Genomic DNA, 15,529 nt, shown 5'->3' with positions numbered 1-15,529 from the left:
TATCCCTTCCAGCCTTAAAAATTCATTTTCCTTGGGTCAGTTTAGCCAAGCTCGAGTTAACAACGTTGCACAACGAGTTGCTTTGTTGGAGCTCAGGTATAATTCCTGAAAATGTCAAAGAAATGGATTTGATTACTCTACTGTTCGGCGGTCGCACAAACTACAGTGGGTTTTTATCTGAAAGAGATGCTGAGAATCCGTCCTGCAACACAAAGTTGGCATCTCAGTTCATAAAACAAATATACATCTGTATCTGCACAAGCTTAGTTAATTCTTTGCACTCACATCCCCTGCTGCCGCGCAGCTTTTGTATTTCTGCCTGCGGAGGTTGTTGATTGTTAAAATGCACCCGTTAAGTGTTTTAACCCCCCAGGAACAACTGAACTAAGTGTCAAATTAAGGACGGAAGGTTTGCTTGCAGATAATTAAAACTGCAACCTACAACAACTTTGGTTTTGATTTTTTCAAACCACACTGTCACCGGTCACAGCAACGTATAAGCTTGAGCTTGTTGACCCACCAGCCTTTCAGGCCTTTATTAAAACTGAATGCACAAATTACAGCAGTGTGCAAGTGGAATTCAAAACACGGTCGAAGCTTTGTGTATCGTGCTTTGTGAAGGCAGCAGTGTAAAAAAAAAAAAAAAAAAAAAAAGACGCTGTAGCCCAAACTGATTTGATTTCATGGTCAACCAATGATCTTATCTTCTACTGTACTTCCACACGATGTAGCATCCCTGCCTAAACCCAATGCTTGTACTGTATTCCTATTGGTTGTCAGGATTACAAGTCAAAGAGATAGAGCCAGTGAAATATTTCCATGACCTCACCCTACCCCTCAACGCACCACAGACTCACTGGAGTGCTATAAAATCCCCCGCAAATCCGTTAGTGATTTAAAGAGGCTCATCAATACCCCACACAGCCTCTCGGTCTCATCCTAACCACTTTTTTTTTTGGTTGTAAACCAGGCACACAGAAAAGGGGGCCAGAATTAATTTGATAATCCCCATCATCATGCTGGCAAATAATAGACGCACTTTGGAAACAAAGGTTGGGCACCGAAATGAGAGATGAGCACACAGTGTTGATTTTTCTTTTGCTCTCTATATTTCACAGATAGCTATGATTGCCTCACACCATGTTTTTCAAACCTCTTAGATTATTGCAGCGGTAGATTTTTTTTTTTTTTTTACCTATCACAGATATCAGGCTGCATTTGTACTTTTCCATTTTATAGATATCAAAACTCAGCTTTTATGTTCCGATGTTAGATGCAGAGCTGTGATAAACACTCAAAAACTATTGATGCCAAACACTCACATCCTTCCACAAAAAAAAAAGAAAAAGAAAAGTGCTCAAGCCTCTGGACCATAAATATTCAAAGGTTTCATCATGTGCTCTATTTCTAGCAAAACACACGAGTTTAGAAGTCACTTTCAGCGAGTTATCTACTGATTTCTTTGAAGTTTAAACTTAAAATGCTCGGGAACGTTCAGGTCACTCACAGAGCTGTGCAGAATCGTAGAACTAATTGTTTTGTTTTTTTCCCATCAAGCACCAGCTGAAGTCTCCATCTCAACTGTAAAGCCATTTCCTGCAGTTTCAGTGTTCAGGGGGTTGTGAAAGCTTGTGTCAAAACCTTTGTGTCCAGGGTCTTTATGAGACAGGGCAGCTAAAGTGTTGAGAGGCACAGACCTCGAGGACCTTTCCTCAGCCATACGCTTTCTTTTTCACTTTCAGCTTTTTGCTTTTCTTCTTTTGTGACATTCCTGCCAGAGAAAAGGCCCCCGCGTACTGACCTGTCTCAGTCCTAACAGCATGATAACTCTGCTCTTTGGGACATTCGAAAAAACCAAGGGCCTCAGTGCAGCAGTGGGTGAGATTTGGCCTACAACATGAATACAATACAGTGGGTGGTCGGACTTATCTGCTTTGCCACAGGTTTAAATATCTTTTTTTTTTTTAATTTTTAAAGAAATTATAATAAATTGTGTTTAGAGCTGATAAGCGAGTGTGTTTTCTGCCACCAAGGCCAGACTGGCTTTAAGGTTTCTCTTGATGTACAGCAACCTATTATTTATAGTTGCTGTGTGAAGGACAATTGTCAAATTCATACAGAGGCGCAGCAGACTAGCAGAAAATCATCCATCGCTCTCATGAGAAACAGGCAGATACACTCTGTGTTTCCTCCCTCTCCCCTGTGCCGTAGTCAGACTGGCCTTTGGGCATGTCAGGACAAATCCCAGCAGGCCACCAAATAGGTGGACCGTCAAAACATTCATTAAGCTGATACCAGGCCTGTGTATGTGCCTGTTGTTCAGGGTGCGCAGAAGGGGACTAGCGTTTTGTGCTAATGTTTTCCTGGTTGTCTAATATTTAACTGGTTGACTGTTTCTTCAGTTAGCGTTAGACCAACAATTATGATTTTGCACAAAGAAACTGTTGTGGTGAAATGACATCAGGAAGGAGCGACTCACTACAGCCTCTGGAGGTGTGTGGTATTATTACAAGGCAGGGTCGGATGAGGCTAGCTGGTTTGCGTGGTAATTTCAGAAGATATCCGCAGAGAGAAAAGTTATGGCTTCTCAAAATCTGTTGATAATCTTGAGTTTTTTGAAACTTTGAAACTAAAAACACATGACTACATATTGTCCCTTTAAAATTCACAGGGGGGGAAGCAAATCAGCCAAACAAATATAAAGCATCATCTTTCTTCTCTGAAGATATTTTCCTGATGCTTAACATGTCAGCATCCAGCCGTGGGGATAAACAATCATTCGACTGCAAAATAAGTTTTCAAATCCATCATTGTGACAGCCTCTGTAAGAATTCAGAACACTCCTCTTCTGCAGTGTCCTTATTTTCTAACTTGTCAAAGATCTCATGCAGGGCTGCCAATGAGACGTCAAAAAAACCTGTCTAATCTGATGAGAACAGTCATGTCATGTGAAAGGAGATTTAACAGAGATTTGTTTTTACAGGATCTATGCAACCTTGGCCTCAAGTCAACCAAGCTAACTTGTCCTGATAAGGCTCGTATGTAGATAATCAGTAATTATTAAATAGACTGTAAACATGTGAGAGCGACACTGACGTCTGCAGCCTGGCAGTTTAATATTTGACTAAATACAGTGATGGGCAATTAATGACCTCTCCAGTTCCACACAGTGTTTGTAGTGGCTGGTTTTCAAGTTGAACAAGTGACTCTGAACTCATATCCAGCCAGTCCAGCTGCAGCATCACACCGACACAAGACACCATGATTTAATCTGCTGATGAATCATCAGTCATCACGATTTCCCACAGCCTAATACAATGCCTTCATCTCACTTGTGTTGTCTCATCAGCACTCCAAAACTTCACTAACAAATTGTATCACGGAAGACAAAAAAGCAGCAAATTTCTCAAATGACTAACTGATTAATCAACTAATTGTTTCAGCTCTACAGGGAGCGCGTGCAGTCACAGTACCTAGCACTGAAGTGAACAGGAGGGGTGGAGGCTGGGAGACCTGAAGCCAGCAATACTGTAGACTCCATAATAATAATATTATCAAAACTGTAATCTGGCCATATCCACAACACAACACAACACAACACAACACACCTTTCCAAATGAAGCATTGTGGTGCTACAGAGATGCTTTCACCCACAAATCATATTCTCAAGACCTAGAGGAACCTGCTTGTTGGGTCCAGACCCAGGAAACACTACATCATCATCATCATTATTAGGGTCCGGGCAGCGCAGCTGACAGGACACTATTGTATTCCTAGGAATTCTTCTTCTTCTTCTTTCTTTCTTTCTTTCTTTCTTCTTCCAAGGAAGTCATACTTCCCATGGGCGAAAACTCACCAAACTTTGCACAAAGGTTCAGTCCCATGCCAGATTCACTCAACTCCAAGGACATGTGCCCCCCCCTCCTAGGGGGGGCACAATAAGCGTTTAAATTTAAAAACTTTAAAAATTCCTACCAAACCAACGGTAGATGCTACAGAGTTGAAACTTCACCACAATGTAGCCTCAATACTGCTGAAACTTTTGTCCACTTAAACTTATTACAAATTATGAAGTCCATCACTCTGTTTTTTTCAATAACTGTAAAACTTTTAAAATGTATCTCCTCCCACAATTTTTGCTCAATTGACACCAAACTTGCTACAGAGCATCTCCAGACCCTCCTCCACAAAACTTGTTTCTCGGATTTTTGATTAAGCAAAAATTGAGCCTACAGTGCATGAAAACGTTTGACTATAAACACTACTGTAAACATATACCATCAAATTCTTGATAAATACATTTTCAATCTTCCTGAAAAAAAATGACAATATTCTGGAGTCATGGTTGATGAAGTTTGGCAAATATCAGAATTTTATCTCAAAAACTGAATTTTCTAGAACATTTTGAATTCTGCTCTCATGGGAACAACTGCAGTCAATGTGAGAGTGGAATTTATAAACATAATATTTTCTCTTATGAAGCAAAACACTTATCATTAAAAACAAATCACCAACAGTTCCATGCTGTCAAGATGCAATTTATGTATTATCAGATTTTTGTTTAGATGACTGAATTTCTGAAATTTTGACCATTTCATCACAACAGCTGCCCGGGCACTGACTCACCTGAGTGGATAAATGAAGCTACACAGCAGATCTCACTACCAGCCAATTAGCTCAGTGAGTTAGGAGCTGGTTCTTGGTGTCAGAGATTGTGAGTTCGAGACCCAGCAAGGGTGATGATGATGATGATGATGAGGGATCAAAATGTCACATGTCCTTAAGCTGTTTTGCTGTCTAAATGCAATTTATGTATTAAACCAACACTAAGGAACTTTTCAACCTTCATAAAATATTTTCATAACTTTTGTGATGATACATCGACTTACAACAAGTTGAATGACACCTCTGTCATGGCCTGAGGGGGTCTGTATCTCTTTCTCTGGCACTAAGCAGCTTTGAGGAGCATGGTAGGAACACTGCTCTCACGCTAGTGTTCATGGGAAATGGAGTCTTCCTTCACTTTCACTTTTGCGAGTCACAACAAGGAGGGAACAGGCAAAACAGCACTTTAGCAATGGATTATGTTTGTGTTTTCACTTTGAAATGATCCACTGGATACAGAAACTTAGTTTTGATGTCTTTTGTTAATTTTAATGCAGGATATTTACAGGGCTTCACGCTAGTGTTCATGGGAAATGGAGTCTTCCTTCAGGCAAAACACTACCGCTTTGGTCCACAGGCGCCGCCAAACTCAACCAAAACTGAAAGTTCTTTAGTACTGCTTTAACAGATTTCTGTTTAGATAATAGAATTTCTGACTTTCTGAAATCTGCGTTGACAACAGCTGCCTGGGCACTGACTCCCTGAGTGGATAAATGAAGCTACACAGCAGGTCTCACTACCAGCCAATTAGCTCAGCGAGTTAGGAGCTGGTTCTTGGTGTCAGAGGTTGTGAGTTCGAGACCCAGCAAGGGTGATGATGATGATGACAGATCAAAATGTCAGTTGACCTCAATATGAAACACAAGACAATTGTCCTAATGGTGGCATCACAGCAAGCCTCTAAATTTAAAAAAAACAAACAAATAGCTTGGACTGGTCCATGCGCGAAGGCTCCTAACATCTTAGACTCATAGTAGATGTTTGACAAATATCATTATTTTACCTCAAAAACTGATTTTTCTTTTTACTGTGGTTTCAAATCTGCCTACACGACAGTGAATGGCTTACTCAATTTGTGAAGCCACTGTTGATCTGCCACTTGTCAATTAGCTCAGTGCGATAGACAATGGTCTTTGGTTCCCGAGGTTGTTGGTTCAATCCTCAACTGATGCAAATTGAACATTATAAGGTCAACTGTCTTGTCTTCCTATTCTCCTGTTTGTTGCTCAGAATTGCCTAAATTTGCCCAAAAGTAGCCCGGACCCGACCCATCGCTGCGCAGCAGCTATAATTCTTATATATATTCTTTTATCATTTATAGCTTGAAAATTCATTTTTATTAAGTACAGAAATTTCCAGTACTCATGACTCATATCGCTGTCGCAATATCCGTCTAAATAAATGGAATGAGATTTCAGCATATCGTTCAAGCGCCTCTGAGTGGTAGCCATGGAGACCACTTGCTACAGCCTATAACTGTAATTGCTAACTCTCCAGTACTAATAATATGTTTTGTTGTCCCCACCTCTACTGCCCAATGATTTTTTTTGTTGTTGTTTTTTTTGACTCTGACAAACAAAAGCACTAATAAATAATTTCCCTCATTAGTGTTAACGCACACGGGGCGGAGGGAAGAACATGAAAAGTGAATCACAACCAATCCACGGCCTTTGATCCTGAAAGAGATGACTGTATATTCGGTGCGATGAAATATGAATCTTGCATCTGGGGAAAGCATGCGCCGTGTGTGACCTTGAGCGTTCAAATCTGTTGTACAGCGGCTCACCAAATCACTACAGACAAAGCAGTTAGATAAAGACAGAAAAACGGGGGTTTTATTCTCTGCTACACTGCTTTTCAGCCCAGGGTGGAGTGTCACGGTATCTGGACGTAGTTTTTAACACGGCTTCCACTAGAGGAGAGAGGAGAATTCACAGCATTATGACAGTGAGGGTCTCATTTATTCCAATTTATCACAACTACCCCCACATGGCGTAGACAACACGACATGGAGTGTGTGTTTGTGTGCGACCGACAATACGACACTCTGAAGAATGGCTATCCGCATTGATACACCAGTTAAAAAAAAAAGATTTCACTGTACATAATCTGAGCCGTTTTAGGTGTGCCCCACATAAACTGCACTAATGAACAAAATTGGTCCGTGCCTCCATTCATACTGAAGCAGCAAATTGCCCACCCCCCTTGTCTGGCAATTGTGTCCAAAAAGAAAAAAAAATCAAATCACATAAATGGAAATGCCAGTTGAAAGAGACTCACTTTGTGGAAAAAAAAAACTCCAGTACATGAATGGGTGAGAAAAGGGGAATGTCACAGAGAGTGGGATTACATGTGAAGAACAATACAAATGACCCAACAAAGAAAACCCACAAGGGCGCAGCAAATTAACCCATATTAGTGTAAAAACAATACACTAGAACGAAATGACTGTGCCAGCACAAAGTGTTGGGCTTAAACTGTAAGAAAATGAGACGCAAACTGTCTCATATATTCTGGATACAGTGTGAATCAGCTGCTTTGATTTTTTCTTCCATCCATCCATCTCTATCTCGCTGTGTTTATTTACCTAAGACGACCTGTGTGTGCCACCGTGGCTCACATACAGCACATTATCCTCCCATAATGGACTGCAACAGCTCAGAGAAAGGCAAGAGAACAATTATTTTATTTTCATGCAGCGCCGTCCCATCAGGTATCACACCAGACGCTAAGTTCAACTGCTGTTATAATAAATATAGCCTAGAATATATTCCATGAGGAGCAGCGTTTAGCTGAATCAAAAATGCTCGTTGTCGCACTGAAACAAAAAGCGCAGGTCGACAACAGTGTTTAGTCAGAAAGCATCAAATGTCCCCTTGAGTCTCCCCCCTGGAGAAGGAAGTCAAGGATGTCTCTGTTGGTACAGGAAACTGAGTGTGTGTGTGTGTGTGTGTGTGTGTCTCCATGTGTGTGTGTGTGTGTGTGTGTGTGTCTCCGTGTACATGTGTGTGTGCGTGTGTGTCATCTGCTTGAGGGCACTTGCACCAATGCAGATTATGTGACAGATGGTGCTGCAGTCCGGGACATAATGAATATAATTGTCAGATAAGGATACAACCAACAACAATCTTGATGGTATTGTGAATTACATGGAGGGGGGGGGGACAGATATCACACAAAAGTTATTCACACCACTGAAACACAATAAGCCAAACGCTGGCTGAAAAACCACTCATGAAAGATCACCAGCAGGTCCACAGCTGCTATGATATCCAGGAGGAGGAAGACAAGAAATCAAGAGATAGAAGCATATCCCAAACGATTAATAGGAAACGAAGGGAATCGTTGGGCAGAGACGAGAAAACTTCAGACGAAATTCAAAGTGAGAGGCTTAGTTACCTTTTCCACTTTGATTTTGATGTTGAAAGACAGTGTGCTGTCCTCACATCAAAGCGTTCAGTACGGTGGCCCCTCAACCCTGCGTCTCTCTCAGACACAGGACAGCATGTCTTCCTCAGCAGCAGAGGCAAGGCCCTCTTTCCCTATGTGTGCATTCAATAATGATATTTGTTGTGCAGTATTTATGTTTTTTTTCCCCCACAACGGCATGCTGCAAAGAAAAAAAAAAGCCGATACTGGCACTTTTGGAGAAAAATGCCTCAGAGTCAAAGGACTGCGAGGCGCTGCTCAGTGAAATATACATGAAAATTCTGCATAGCCTCTAACTTCAATATTCTATTCTTCACATATAGTCGACCTATCATGAAAAATGTATACGCTTAGACCAGTGCATCCATCCACTGTGGTAGATTCCTAAAGACAAACTGCAACAGGACAATATATATTTATATATACATACAGAGGCCTGCATCACATTTCTGGATTCAGCCCCACAAATGAGGCTTTGCACTCAGCTGCTGACTTTGTCACAGAGGAATATTCAATTTAATTAGGAAGGTAAGGTGGGGAGGGGATTGGGGGAAAAAATTAAATACTGCAAAATGCTCTAACTTCCTTCAGAGGTACATGCATCCAATAGGTAAGTTCTCTGCAAAGCCCTTTTAGAGGAGTAAACACTGTTTTAAGCACCATGTGAGAGGAAAGGGACCATTCATTCACTGTAACTCTCTGAACAGAATGGCTTGAACTGGTCCAACGGGAAATTGGAAATTTTCATATTGGCTATCAATAGCCTATGCTGCGCTTTTGATCGTGGGGGCTGATTACACCTGAACGCATCGATAAGCCCAGTTAAAGTAATTAAGAGTGGGGAGCGCATGCCAAGACTGACATTAGTCCAGAGACTCACACCGCTGCAGTGGCTCCATTCATGAGCTTTAACCGAGCGCCGAGCTCAGTGTGGATATGCACCAACACAACGAACCGATGCGTTTTCTACTCTTGTTGTTTTTGTTGTTGTTGAGGAACATCACACTTACCGAGGCTCGGGGTTGGAGGGAGAGAGGGAGGAGGGAGGACAAACGGCTGCTGGAAAACGAGCGGCTACAGCTCACGTCCTTCCGTCCAAAGTGTTGGCGATCATTTCAACTGTCTGTTGTCCAGCCCGTCGGGGTAAACCTTTAACGCGCTGCGTGCGATGGATGGACGGACAACACCGAATCCAAATAGTTTCTCCTGTCGCTCCCGGTGAATATCCTCTCTGAGGGGGAAGAGGTTGATCTGCTGCTGCTGCTGCTGCGGCCAGAATCCCGAGTCCTGGTTGTGGTGTCGCGGGAGGAGGAAAAAAAAAAAGCCCAGCAGGTTCCTGGCGTTGTATCCACGGTACTGTCCCTTACATCCCTTTATGGCACGAGGCGTCCTTCTGTGCGGGGGCTACATCACGTCCCATGAAAACGCCAACAGCCTTCAAGCTCTCTCACGCACCACAATGGTGGTAATAATAATAACAATAATAAAGAGAGATAATATAAAAATAAAAATAAAAGACTATCCAGAAGAATTTAAAAAGAAGAGCAGGAGGAGGAAGAGGAGGAAGAGGAGGGAGAGGGGGGGCGTCTTGAGAGAAAAAGCTCCGCAGAGGATCTAAGTTGTTTGGGTCCGAAAAAACTGAGCTCTCCGCCGACTATGACAAACCAATTGTGCGCACTGGCTGGGAGTAATTCTGTATGGAGGACCGAGAGAGGCTTTGGAGAGCCAGTGAAAGGTGAGAGGAAAATCTCGGATGTGGATTGCCGCTCTCGCCGTATACTCGGGCTCCACCTAGCAGCAAACACGAGATAACATGCTACCAAAACCCAGAGCCAGCCCCTCTCTCCACCTACCTACACGAGATTCTCTCGCCTTGGGCTGGAGGAATGGAGACCTGCGTTATATTGCATTCTGTCTGTGCGCCCTATAGCTGCAATATTAATGCCAAATCCGCCGCATCTCTCTCCTAAAAGATTCAATGTTTCTTGAAAATGCAACTGGTATAAGAGCTGTCCATCAATAGTTGAATCAAGTATAAGCAGACTGAAGATTTTAGATGAGTGGAGAGAAAAGAAAGAAAGATAAACACCACACAGTGTTCTGGGTGTGGCAGATGAGATGGTGTGGTTTAATGAGGAATGTTTTCAACAACAACAACAAAATATAAAAAAGTGAATGAATTCATGTTGCATTCTCCTGGGGGAAGGGGTTTCCATGCATGACATATGTTGTCATCTGTTGTTGTTTTCCTCTACAGTTTGTCCTCAAAGAAGAGTTAATGGCCATCCTTCTTGCTGGAAGCCAATTATTCACACAGATCAGTTTGCTGGAGGCTGCTGAAGCTCCTTCTTGGTAGGATCCCTCCACATCTCCCATGACTCCAGCTGTCCCTTTGACTGCAGTTCTTCGGCCGGGCATGGCATGAAACAGGCGTGAGGAACTGATTTGCAAAATTGTATCCAACTCCGGCAGATAGATATCCAGATACCATTTCATTTGGGGGAGGAAACTCAAGGTTCAGAAATAGCCCAAAATCTTTGATCTTTTTTTTTTGTTGCTGACCCAACCAGCTGCACTGAACCAGCCAACATCCCACCTCTCAATCACCCAAACAGCCAATTAATCACTTTAATAATCCCAATTACAATCAAACAATAACAACTAATCATTCACTCCCTCACCTGGCGCTCAGCTAATGAGCCCATGTGAGCACAGACTGGGGTGAAGCACGTTTTTTTTTTTTTTTGCACTTGTTTCCTGTCGGAGGAACACCGTGAACTCCAGAAGGCCCCGATGAAAAATAACCGACTGCCTGGCGTTCTGAAAAGATGCAGCGTTATCTCTCCCTAGCACTGCTTTCCATGCAGCCCCCTCTGATGCAAATGGATTTCTCCAGGTAGAGGCACCGACCAAAGGCGTCTGCCATTACGCTTGCATAAACCAGGTAGCTTCAAAGCAACGCCTTAAGTGCCATGCAATACACTGCTGCCATCTCTATGACATAAAATACACAGGAAGTGCGAAATAAGAGCCTCGGTCTCCGTATTAGCAGCAACACGAGTTCTACACTACTTTTGGAGATGCAGATGCCAACAGACTAATAGAATACTAGTCAAAGTTGAATCAGTTCCTTTTTATCTTCTGAATAACACACTCTTCATGATTAAAGTATAAGCAGTTTTGCACATCCTCAGCTGACATGGAAGAAGCATTTCAAAAACATGGAAATGAAGGCAGGTTCGACCCTTCCATATCTGTTTCTTTGCGGTAAAAAAGAGAAAATCATAAAAGTAAAAAGAAGACGTCCCTGAACCGCATGAATATAATAGTTTCCTTTTTGAAAAAGAAGGTAAAGTACAACTGCAAATCAGTATATAATTAGAGATTTAAAGGGTTTCTCTCTCTCTCTCTGGCTCTTGTCACTATTAAGCATTCTCATTCAAAGTTGCAAAGCAAAGGAAAACTCTATAATCAGACAAAAGTCAGAGCCTCCCAAATGAGAATCAATAGCTAACTGCGAGAAATCATACAAGTCAGATTTTATGCTCATGAAATACTTCCATCAGCAACATAAAAAAAGAATACCGTATATTCTATTATTGCCAGTCTGAGAGCCAGTGGGATTGTAAGGATTTGTTCCTCACTTCATGCTGAAGGAGATTTCATAAGATCAGTGTTAAATCAACAGTCCTCAAGACAAAGATAACAACTCTGCTGTCACTTAAAAACAACAACAAAAAACATTTCTCAATAAGTGTCCTTCAAGGAATTAAAAAATGAAACTCATTCTCATGTTCCTCGTCTGAATAGCTGGAGTTCAGTTTTTGCGGTGAAATGTTTTCAGTAAATCAAAACTAAACACCCACTCACTCAAGTTCATCAAAATACAAACATCAGAGAAATCATCATCAGGGGAAGAAAACAGATGGGTTCAGACCTGTTTCATTACAATAATCTACATCTACCAACAAGTTTCAACAAGTTGGACACTGGCAACTTTAAAGCTGCTATAATAAGTTTTATATATATATATATATATATATATATATATATATATATATATATATATATATATATATATATAAAGAACCGCTTGGCTTGACTATTAAATGCAAAAGAGGTCTGTTGTGGAGATGAACTCTCAATTCACTGTTTTGGTTTTCAGGTGTGCTGTGTAACTGTTTTGGCTCATTCTTGCTGGTTAAGGTGGAGAAACCTGACTGTCGTCTGCTCAGCGCCAAATCATGTACAGGCAAACCAGCAACTAGCTTGTAAACATATCACAGAGAACTTAGATGACAGATATTTCCCTCAGGCGCAGGTTGAGACCAAAAACAGAACTAAAAGTAGAACCAGTATTAGCCAGGACGCTAGAAAGATAGAAGGAACCAAACTGCACTGCATCTGCAATTAGGGAAGTGTTTGCTAGCTAAATAGTTAAAGCAGATATCAGTGGAATGTTTTTGTTAATATAAGTCCTAAATAGTCCTATTTTCCGTCAGCAATCACTTACATGAAGTATTTCAGCCTAAACACGAGTCTCTCCGTCACTCTGCTCTGCTGTAACCCGAGGAGAAAATTTTCCTTGTGGGATACAAGTGTTATCCAATGAGGAGAGAGAACGGCATGAAGGGCTGTGTGTGCAGCCAAGGGATGCGCGTGAATGTGGTGACGTAGCACGAGGACCAATTGATGCCTGACAAGGGCGGGGGCTGCTAACTCATGGTGCGTTCAAAGAAACTCGTACTTTGTGTTTTTCCTTCCTGTGAAGTCATACCAGTTCGATCTGGTACGAGTTCACGGGTCGGAAGTTACGAGTGGCCGTTATAGGGAACTTTCACAGACAACAGGATGGTAAAAACACGAGCTACGGGTTACCTGGAACGCTACCAAGTCGTAGTTGTGACTTGAAGCTGTAACTTACGGTTTCAAAAGCCTGCCTTGAACGCAGCATTAGCCGAAACGGCCGTGAAGCTGATATCTGCTTTAACAGCATTAACTTGAAATCATTTTTGGTGATGTGTGTGCAGCATTTTCCTGCTGCTTGTTATTTGTTGCACTGCAGCTGCTGGATGTGTAGTTTGGAAACAGCTTGCTAGAAAAACAAAATTGTGGTATTTACTTATTTACTTATAAAGTTGGTGATGTGTTTGCAGCTTTTTCTTTTTCTTATTATTGGAATTTATTATTACTAGATTCAAGGATTTCATAATACAGTAGATTCATCCCCATGGTAAATGTGGCCACAGTCATGGATCCAATGCATTAAATAAATATGAACTGTTACATGTAAAGAGAATAATTTAATAACCGTTTGTTTATTTAATAAGTTAACTTAATTAAATCTATACAGCAGCATGTTGCATCAATTGTTACCACACGCTGGCACCCATTTTAGCTGCCTTACGCTAATACATAATAAGGTACATTTGTGTATTTCTGGGTGCTATAGAAGACAGTAAATACGAATCAACCTCACAATCTGCATTTTAAAGCACAACACAAGCTGTGTATTTGCAAGTTCATTATAATGCTTACTTAAACTTAATGTTTCCCTTTGAATAGAAGGAACTGAAAATCAGGAAATTTATAACTTCTACAGCGGGGCTGAAAAGACTGTGTTATTTTGGTTTGTTTATTTTTGTAATTGTATTTAAGTACACCCCAAGCCAAACACTATGAAATGTTAATGGATAAAAACATGCAGTAAAGGGAGGCGAGGGTGGGGAAATGTAACAAACCTCCTTTCCGCGCCAAGTTATTTGTATAACAACAAGCTCATTTCAATGTCAATTTCCTTGTAAACACCAACATTTTCGGGGTTCTATGGCGATATGTATAATTGTGTGTGTAACATACTAATGCAACATTTCCAGCTGCCAACAATGGATTTACTAAATACAGGGAGTTAAGCACCTGAGACACAAACATAATTGAACACCATAAAGTGATGCACGGCACTATAAAACCTCTGTACTGCTACTCACCATGCTGTTGTAAGAAACTCTTGCCAAACATAAAGCTGTTCAGGAAAATTAAGGCTTTTGGGGACAGTTGTTGTGCAAATGAATCCAATAATGCAGAAGCCATTCTCCCTGTTTATCCATGGTAGCAAGCCTAGGAATTATCATCTCCACAGTGCTGACACTTACATATGCAGCCGTGCTTAGAGTGCCTAGGCAACTAGACACTCGTCTTCAGCTGTTTGTGGGGGGATGTGTGTGTGAGTGAGCTCTGGGCTCAGGGAACAAAGTTTAGAGGCGTACGGTCTAAACGCTCATTAAAGAGAAGATCAGTTGCAGTAATAGTCCACATGAGGATGTTTGACATGTTGTTCCAACTGGACAATAATATGTGCTATTTGTCACCGCCTTCCAAACGTTATGTGACAATTTTCCTGTTGTGGTCAACCCATGAGATGTCATTCTCAGTGACAGATAAATGATTCATCCTGTTTTCTAATGTTCCGCCACTATGATTAAACTTTTATTGGGTTTTGCCACAGAAACAATTTCTCAGAAGTGAGGGTCAGAGATGACACATCCTTCCCTTTACAAATTAAAAGGCTGACTTTTAAGCAATAAAAGCACCTTTGTGCAATTAATTGCACTCCTTGCTTTCCCTGCTACTGTACAGCTGAGCAGCATCTTGATCTAGAAATCACTGTGACTGATACTATTGAGGAAGTTTACTGACTGTGCTCATGCTACTGTTGCACATTTTAGAATTGAACACTATCCTGTAATTGGAACTTTTGGCTGCACTGGCCACTATTTAGTACATTTACAGACTCACTCTAAGGATAGGAACAATTTGTTTGAGTTAATAAAAATCTTGGATAACACCTAAATAAGTTCTTTTTCTGCAGCATTTTTTACTGGAATGCTTGAAATCCTCTCCACATCCACTGCAACCAATTGATTAAATGTTTTTTCACAAAAATGAAAAATGTCAGTCACATGTGGAACGGACAATCCTGTAAAAACATCATCCAATCATTTTGAACAACACAAACAGATTCATCGGCTCATGATGCGTCTATCAAACTGCCATCTGCCCCTCCCTCCACCCTCTGCACCAATCAGCTTCAACAATTTACGATACGGAAAAGACGACGCCAGAGCCAGAGCTTATGTTAGCTTGCTAAATTCAATGACACAGTTGCAGCAACGTTATGGAAGAAAAGAACACGTGTTGCGCGTTCCTCTGCTCTTGAGGCGTGGCTCTTGAGCTTTTGAATTGTGTATTTTCAAAATGTAGCCTGCCCGAACTGTCTTTCCAGGATCTCCTACTCTACCTTTAAGGGTTGACAAAGATGGCTCTAAGGTGATGGTCAAATGAAACCAGTATTGAACTGCCAGAGGGAAACGGACAACGGCCTCCCGAGCCTCCGAGTCACACCTGTTTTCCAGCCATCCATCCACTTTGATCTTCT

At 41.5% G+C, this 15,529-nt stretch overlaps 1 protein-coding gene across 1 annotated transcript in view; it reads right to left on the bottom strand.

The window, feature by feature from the left end:
* Positions 1-9,176, bottom strand: part of LOC311002080 (adhesion G protein-coupled receptor L3) — a 224,850-nt gene extending 215,674 nt beyond the window's left edge. The window contains exon 1 of the mRNA XM_083993299.1: positions 9,105-9,176. The gene's annotated coding sequence lies outside the window, so the exon portion shown is untranslated. The remainder of the gene's footprint in view (positions 1-9,104) is intronic.
* Between the last annotated feature and the right edge of the window lie 6,353 nt (positions 9,177-15,529).

The sequence above is a fragment of the Trachurus trachurus genome, assembly GCF_905171665.1.
Source record: "Trachurus trachurus genome assembly, chromosome: 18".
NCBI classification, from domain to species: domain Eukaryota; kingdom Metazoa; phylum Chordata; class Actinopteri; order Carangiformes; family Carangidae; genus Trachurus; species Trachurus trachurus.
Note: the sequence above shows the minus strand (reverse complement) of the source record. Positions and strands in the feature narration are given on the sequence as shown.